The 8,077-nt window shown below is 39.8% G+C and overlaps 1 long non-coding RNA gene across 1 annotated transcript; it reads right to left on the minus strand.

The window, feature by feature from the left end:
- Window positions 1–448: 448 nt before the first annotated feature.
- Window positions 449–8,050, minus strand: LOC115573416 (uncharacterized). The gene is made up of 3 exons (XR_003982271.1): window positions 7,960–8,050; window positions 6,217–6,293; window positions 449–1,079 (listed from the first exon to the last, which is right to left on the minus strand). It is a non-coding gene; the product is annotated as an uncharacterized LOC115573416 (long non-coding RNA).
- Between the last annotated feature and the right edge of the window lie 27 nt (window positions 8,051–8,077).

An 8,077-nucleotide genomic window follows, 5' to 3' on the forward strand; every position in this document is an offset into this window, starting at 1 on the left:
CTCCGGGTGTTGTTCTCTGTGCTGACCACATGTGGTCACTGTCATCCCACTCCCAGCCGCAAACACAGCTTTCCAGTGTCACAGATACACATTTCAGGGCTCTATTTGGAAGCTGGCATGGATAGAGAACTCTGCCACAGGCGTAATCATGCTCCAAGCCAATTATTATGTGCTCTGCTCTATTTTTACACTATGAACAAGAGATAAAGATCGGTGTAATGTGGAAACCATGTGCACCATGAATGACATTTAAAGTTAGAAAACAAGAGCGGAACAGGGAGATGCAGAAAAAGGTACGGCCAATGTACGTGCAGGTACACCCACTGCCACGAGGCTACGTGACTCATACTGAACACAAAAGTATTAAATAAATATCCAAAGGTAGACTGCTCGCCTCCGTACAAACCAACATGTCACCAACATTACGTAACCGAAGATGTCAGAGCCCAGCCCTGTGTGCATAAGCTTGGCCCCTGTTATTCGAAAGATAGCGTATCTTTCGTCAGCAGCTCACCAGAAGATGCTTGACCCTCCCTGGGACCCCGTCTGCCCTCATGCAGGATGAGAATTGCATCATCCATAGTAGTCGTCAAGAGTAGTGTCATTCATGGCTGCCTTTTACTTTAACATTTAAGCACACAGCACAGAGGTTTAAAATAAGCAGGAACCCGAGATTCAGAAAAACTATACTGGAATCCTCAGGGTTTTTTTTTTTTTAAACCTTTAACTACTTCCTCATATTCCCCTATTGTGCATCTCTGCGCGTGCCGAGAAGGAAATAAAGATCCTGAGAGATGCCATTGTTGGTTTCCACATGCTATCGTTCCAGTCAGCAGTCATCACTTCCTTCTGTGTTTACTAGAAGTGTCTCGCGACGGTGCGGCTGTAAATGCTTAAAGAAGAACTGTGCCAGGACCAACTCAGATCAACATCTACATGCCGTACCATCTTGGGATTCCAGCTGTCAGATCACTTTGTTTCAGCTACTGTTGAAGGCTGATTGTTCACGCACTGTAGATTGTACTGTCCGTGGTGTGTCCCCCCTGCAGAGCTCATGGGTGGGACAGCGATAAAGATATCTGTTGTGGGACAGAGATGTGTTACTGTTAGGCAGAAGGAGGGTGACGGGAGATAATATTCGAGTGAAGAAGGCAGGATCGAAGCAGGAGTGTGTTCATACTGAAAAGAGTGTGTGAGGTTTGGTCCTAGAAACCATCCAGGAGCTGCCAGTGGTGGAATGTAACATCACTCAGATCACAACATTTAAGATACTTGCACTTTACCTGAGCGTTTCCATTTTATCGCCTCAGAGGAAAACACCACACCTTTAACTCTATTACATTTGTCTAAAAGCTTTAGTTACAAGTTACTTTTCAGATTAAATATTTGTTTGCACCCCTCCGGTCCATCTGAAAGCAGCTATCTCCAGATGTGTTGATTTTGAATGTTAAGGCCGAAGTTAAATAATCCATTTGAAAACCCTCTTGGATTAGCTGGAAAATGATTTGTGACAGAGCTGAATACAGGCCTTTGTTTTTGAAAACAAGTTGCCTTTATGATCCTCAGAGATATGTGGTTTTCACAGGACAGCCACGCTACAAACATCTGATGATATTACAGACCACGATGACCTGCTGTAGATCAAACTAGCCTACAGTATACAAAGTAGTTAAATGAGCTCAACATTAAAGGTGTCTTATGTAGGATTACTCTTTTGGAGGATGACTCATGGTAAAAGGCTAGCTTTTATCATGCTAACTCCCTGCGACACGATGCATCGACGTCTTTGAAATGACGTTGATGACTATTTTTTCAAACTGTCGATTATTTGTGTTAATTTTTAAATGTTTCCAGCTGGAATTCTTCCATGAAGCTCATTTAAACAACTTCAGCAGTAGAATACGACATACGCATTAAAGGATGAGTTCACCCAAAACCGAAAAATGAATTTGGCCATAATTCACTCACCCCAATGTGGATGGGAATCTCCCTGGCAAACTTTCATAGTCCAAAACAGAGTTGCAGCATTCTCCTACACTGCTGAAGTAGATGGAGACTTGTTTTAAAACTAATGAGAAAACATAAAATGGCTCCATATGGCTTGTCGAACATAATCCAAGTCTCAGAAAGCCCTGAGATCCCACTGATTTGAAAAGACGAGGGAAGGGAAGTTTAGTAATCTGAAGTGAAGATTTCTGCTTTAAAAAGTGGTAAATAATGTCTTTCAAATCGATTTGGGATCTTAGGGCTTCCTGCAACACTGCTCTGCTGTAAAGCTCCAGACATTTTTGTGTTTTTGGACATTGAAACTTCACCTGACTTTCAAACTACATGGGGGTGAGAGGATAATGACTGAATTTGTCCTTTAATCCATCAAATATAATAGTAACACACTGACAGGGACCATTTTACTGCACAACTGGTACTTTTTATCTGATACTTTATGTACTTGCATACTCCTACTCAAGTGAGCTTTTTTAATGCAAGACCTATATTATCTTTGGAGCTTTTTCACAGGGTGGTGTTAGTTCTTTCACTTGCATAATCAGACTTGATCAGTCTTACAGACTCTGTGTGCCATATCGGCAGAATCACCTCAAAATGAAAGCAAATTACAAATTAAAAATGATCTTTTACTCTCAACCTGATATGTCTGGAAATTGCGTGATCAGACGTGGCTCCGACAGCGTGAACAAAGTTCACAGTACCTCCTTTTGTCCTCCGCACCTTGTGAATGATTTTGCCAGAGCACCAGAACACCACATGTGCAGGCCACAACTGGTTTTGTCTGCACAGTTACATGTAGTTCTAAGTAGGGTACAGTTGAAAACTTGTATTGGACTGGTCCACGTTGCCTTTGCAGGTGTGTGTTGTGGTTGTCTGTCTGGATTTGCAGCTGCAGAAACATGGTTTCCTGTGGCAAACTCCCCCGCCCCCCACAAAAAAACCAAAAACCCTCTGAAGGCCAAACACTGAACCAGATTCACAAGAATTTTTCAAGCCAGCCACAAACCAGTCACTCTGAATTAAGCCCATGAATATCTGCCCTGCTTGGGCATTTATCAGATGAAAGGGACACAGTGAGGTTACAAGCTTCTAGTTCAAAGCCCTGAAAGAGATTAATGCTTGAAATAACATGAAGCAGAAATAGAGACTGGTGCAAAACCTATTTCCACTCGCTCCTTCCTCTCTTTATTGTCATTTTGCATAGCTACAGCACAGGTGTCCAGTGGTTCATCTTTACACTTCCTCTGTCATCAACACAAGAACAGGAAACAGTAAAATCACCTGCAGTTTCAGGATCAACTGAGCACATGATATGATATAAAAGTATAATTTCTGCAAATGAGGACACGCTAAAAAGATATCATGTACATCATGTGAATCATGTAACTGACTGTAAGTGAATATGTACAGTATACAGCATGAGGTATCATTAACAGGCTTGTTTTGCCAGATCCCACCATGTAAGACTCTATCCATAAAAGATTATGGGTCCAGCTGTGGTCGACGTAGACACTGGCCTCATTTACTTTTCTCAAAGAAAGGATCACCACGGCTGAGTTTACATCCTGGAAAGCCTGATCTCATAATTGACTTCACCTAAACAAAAAGATCTCTGAGTGTTAGCTGTTTTCTGAGAGGACATAAAACAGTTTTTAAATGGGATTTAGCAGCGTTATGGGAAACGGAAGATGTTTTTCTCTCATATGGTCCTGAGCGCTCTGAGCCTTTCGGTGTAATCAATCATGGTTCATGACGTGTGTTTGTGTGTTTGCGAGGGAAAAGCTCTGACTCTTACGGAAAACTTAAAAAGGCCCATTCCTGTGGCTTGGTTCTTACATGGCCCAGGACGAGAAGGCTCCGCAGCAGGTGAGTAAAATCGCCCAGAACATCACTGGTACCCATCTACTGAGCATCAGTGATATCGGTGAGTTGAGGTGCCTACACAGACCGTAAAGGATTTTAAAGGACAACACAAACCCCAGCCAACCACACTCTGTTCACCTTGCTGCCATCTGGCAAACGATATGGAATTATCCACTGCCATACCACCAGACTACTACTCCTCAGGCTGTGGGACTCCTCAATTCATCCTCCACACTGCACATATATGACTTATTGTTAATTCATCCATTTATATAGATAGACAGATAGATAGATAGATAGATAGATAGGGTATAATATAATAAAATATTATTCTAATTTGTTGAAAAACTAATATTTCATTGTACAACCTTGTATTGTATAATAACAAGTAGCTTACTTTATCTTCATCATGTTTTCATATGCGAGTCGACCAGTGATAATGACTAATGAATGAATCTTGTATCTTGAACAAGAAGTAGGCACATGTGTACGTGCTAATGGCGCTAATGTGCTACTAAAAAGGCTAACATGCTAATGTTCAGCAGGTAACATTTGAAAACGTTTGCTATCTTAGTTTAGGGTGTAAGCAGGCACACATTTGCTAATTAGCGATTAACACAATGTGTAGTTGCAGCTAGTAGGAATTTTAACATGTCCTGTAAATATCAATAAACCAAAGTGCTGGGCTAACTGAAAATAGATCTGATGATGGTGATAGAAAATCTTTGTGACTAGAACTTATCGTAAAGCCTATATAGTAAAGATATTTCACACTAAAATGAAAATGTAAATCTCAAAGTGGTGCTACCTTGAGGATTATAAAATGTTTTAGGATAGATCAAATGCTGTGCTAATCACTGCAGTAGATAACAAGCTTTTTTACTGAATCATTCGACCTGCTGGTGTCACACAATGAAAAGTCAGCCGATGACGAGGTCTGTTCAGTTCATCCTTTGGGGAACCTGAATATTTGTAGCAAACTGCAATCCATTGAATAGTTATGGATGGACACTCAGTGTTCACTTTATTAGCTGCACCTGTACAGTCTAATGCAACCATATACGACCGTTGTGCCATAAAGTCTACTATGAGTATGATGTTTATCATTGAGGTCATAGTTGATACTATTCTGTTCCTCATCATGAATGTAAATGGCATTGACAAAAACAACTATAATCTCATAAATGTGTATTTGAATTTAAATATTTCAGTCAATATAGGCAAAGGCTGAACATTTAGACAGACATTATTGCAGTGCATTTGTATTGGACTGCATAAGGTTGTACAGGTATACGTGGTAAGTGGACACTCAATGTCAAACATTTACGGGAGATGAAAAAAGCAAGTTTGATTAGTGGGATTCATCTTCTGGGGACGATGAATGTCACTACCAATCTTCACAGAAGATAGATCAAATATTTAAGTGGTAGCTAGATGAGACAGATACCAGCTCGCTAAAGTAATGCAACAAGAGTGACTAAATCCATTCTACCATCATACCACTCGGGAGGAAGTCAAGTTGTTAACAGTTAACAATATAATCTCTCATCTCACGTCTCTTTGTTGGAGTGAGATAAGTCTAATGAGTTGGTTAACCGTTAACATTTAGATCCGTGTTTCTGCTTTGGACTACACTCAGTGATGCATTGCTTGTGAAAAATTACAAATAACTTCATGAAAATGATTCGCTAAAGAGGATGTTTTCACAAGAAGAGAAGGGAACTAAGCTGTTGCATGAGGTGTTACTGAATCATTTAGTCTTGCAGCCTCCTGAGTCTGTGTGTGCATATGAAAGGCTACATACGTTTCTTAGTACACTCTTAAAAAAGTCACACACATTTCCAGTTAAAGTTCATGACCACATTCACCTTGCTTCACTTCTATTATCTTTTTAAGAAAACATTTCCTCCTCTGTTTTCGCACAGTTGGAGTATTGTTACAGTGTCATGAGTGGCAGCTACAGATATTGTGGAAATCTGTTGGCTTGCTGTGCTGCTCACCTCTCACACATTGAGCCCAGTTAACAAGTGATCCAAACAACAGGCTGGGCCATTATTACATGTTGCTCAACAGCAGCATGGCCTCATTGGTGTCAAGTAATGATCACACAGAAAATAAGAGACAATGAAATCTGCAGACAGTCTCTATGGCGACTTTACATTCTTGGCCTGCGAACAAGTGAAACTACAACAACGACTTGCTGTGAAAAATGCTGTTGAACTTTCAGAGCTCTAAATTGAGGCCGCTGTTTCTAAGAGAGGACACAGAAATGAACTCCCATCACGTCCACTGTTCTGTTTAGCAGGTGATATACAGTAGCTTTTTAAGTGAAACTTGCGTACCAACCTGCATGTTCTTGGACTTTAATGTGGTTGTTGCTGCATATGGAAAATATAGGTCTTCTGAGTCACATCAGCCCCCACCTGAAATGTCAAAGCAATGACAGAAAGTGACCCACAATGTGAGAAAAGTATGTGGTGGGAAAATTATTAAAAACTGAGCTAAGACCCCCCCAATGACTGGTTTGCACAAATTACACGTTAGCAGCCTGGCACTGGGCGTAAACATGTGATTACTGCAGATACCCAAAAGAGCAATTACAGGGTCAGTTACACAACCTTACTAAGGCTGTTATGGTAAAATAATCAATAATTAAGAGTGCTGGTAAATAAATGGGATTGCAAAACAAGCTATTAAAAGATAAAAGGAACCAGCTGTTTACAAAGATTTACTAATAATTTACCACCACTGGCGACAGCTTTGCCCCTACCCACTGCAGGTGCCCAATCACAGGGCTGTAGATTTGTCAACCCTGTCTGTATGGACAAAACATTAGTTTTAAAATAACCAAATTATCAATATTGTCTCAATTTGAAGCTGTTGTAATAAGAGTTTTGTTTTTCTGTTACGTAGAGGCAAATCAAGCGACCTCTGTCTTTGCAGTAAGTTACCAGTGTTGGCTTCAGTAGGTTTCAATGTCGTGTACTTAAAGCCTCAATTGTATAATACTGCATTACTTCTGCATATTAGAAGAAATTAGTTGGAATGTTCCCAGACAACTTAACTGGAAAAAATCTGTGCGTCTGACTTAGTCAGCACACCGGTGACCAAACTAAATAGGCCTGCACTTCCTTTCCTTTCCTAGAGCTGATATTTTCACAGCTGCAGCACAAAGAAAACACTATTTTTGCACAGACTGTGGGGTCTGAAACATTAACATTCGTAGGCACTCTGGTGTAATGTTTGTTCACATTTCAAGGCCAGCACCAGATGGAAGTCGCCGATTTGTCTGTGACACACTGGGGGTCATTTAAGGTAATCCTTGACTGACATGAACCAGAGGATTCTTCGTAAGACAAATAATGGTAACACAAATGTTAAAAAATAAATAAATAACGCAAATTATTAACGGAATGTGAAGACATAATAGTTAAGACGTTACAGTATGTCGAAGGGAGGGTATGAATTTGACAGGTGGCCAATTCTTACATATTGCACCTTTAATGGTTATTTATTAAGCAATTTTTTATTGTAAAGTTGAACATAAACTTTTACAATTGCTTAGTAAATGGTTTATAAAGCATTTTCATGTTTGTTCAAATAACTAAGTTAAATCAACATTACACTAACCGTCTATTCATGATGGTGCTTATAAAGTGTTACCATCTCAGTATTTATTACTTTTTGATTGATTCAATCTATCCTCCTTGGTATAGCTATAATATTTATGTAGACCTTATAGACAATTAATCCTATGGCCACCTTGAAATAAAGCTGTTATTAATTATTATCAATTATTATTTTAGTGCAGTCCAAAGTGCAATATCTTCCTAAGAAATGCCGTCAACTAGAGGTATTCAGTTGCATAAAATGGAGATACTAAAGTAAAACAGTACATTGCTGTTGGAAGTTGTTACTTATGACTCATTTCCAGAGAATAGATAGCCCACACAGGTACTTTCCACCACTGACAGTGACCTTATTCTATTCCTTTGTGGTGTTTTGTCTCATATACAGAGCAGTACAGTTTTATGTAAAACGTTGCTGCTATAGTTTAGAGAAATACAGTAAGTCCTTACAATAGCTTACCTTCTCATTAAAATGAATGCAAACATCTATACCCAGTCAAAAAGGCACGTGTAACCCTCGCCCACAACCCAACCTACCGGTTGGACAGACGTTGTTCTCGCGATGATTCGATTCATTT

The sequence above is a fragment of the Sparus aurata genome, chromosome 21, assembly GCF_900880675.1.
Source record: "Sparus aurata chromosome 21, fSpaAur1.1, whole genome shotgun sequence".
NCBI lineage: Eukaryota > Metazoa > Chordata > Actinopteri > Spariformes > Sparidae > Sparus > Sparus aurata.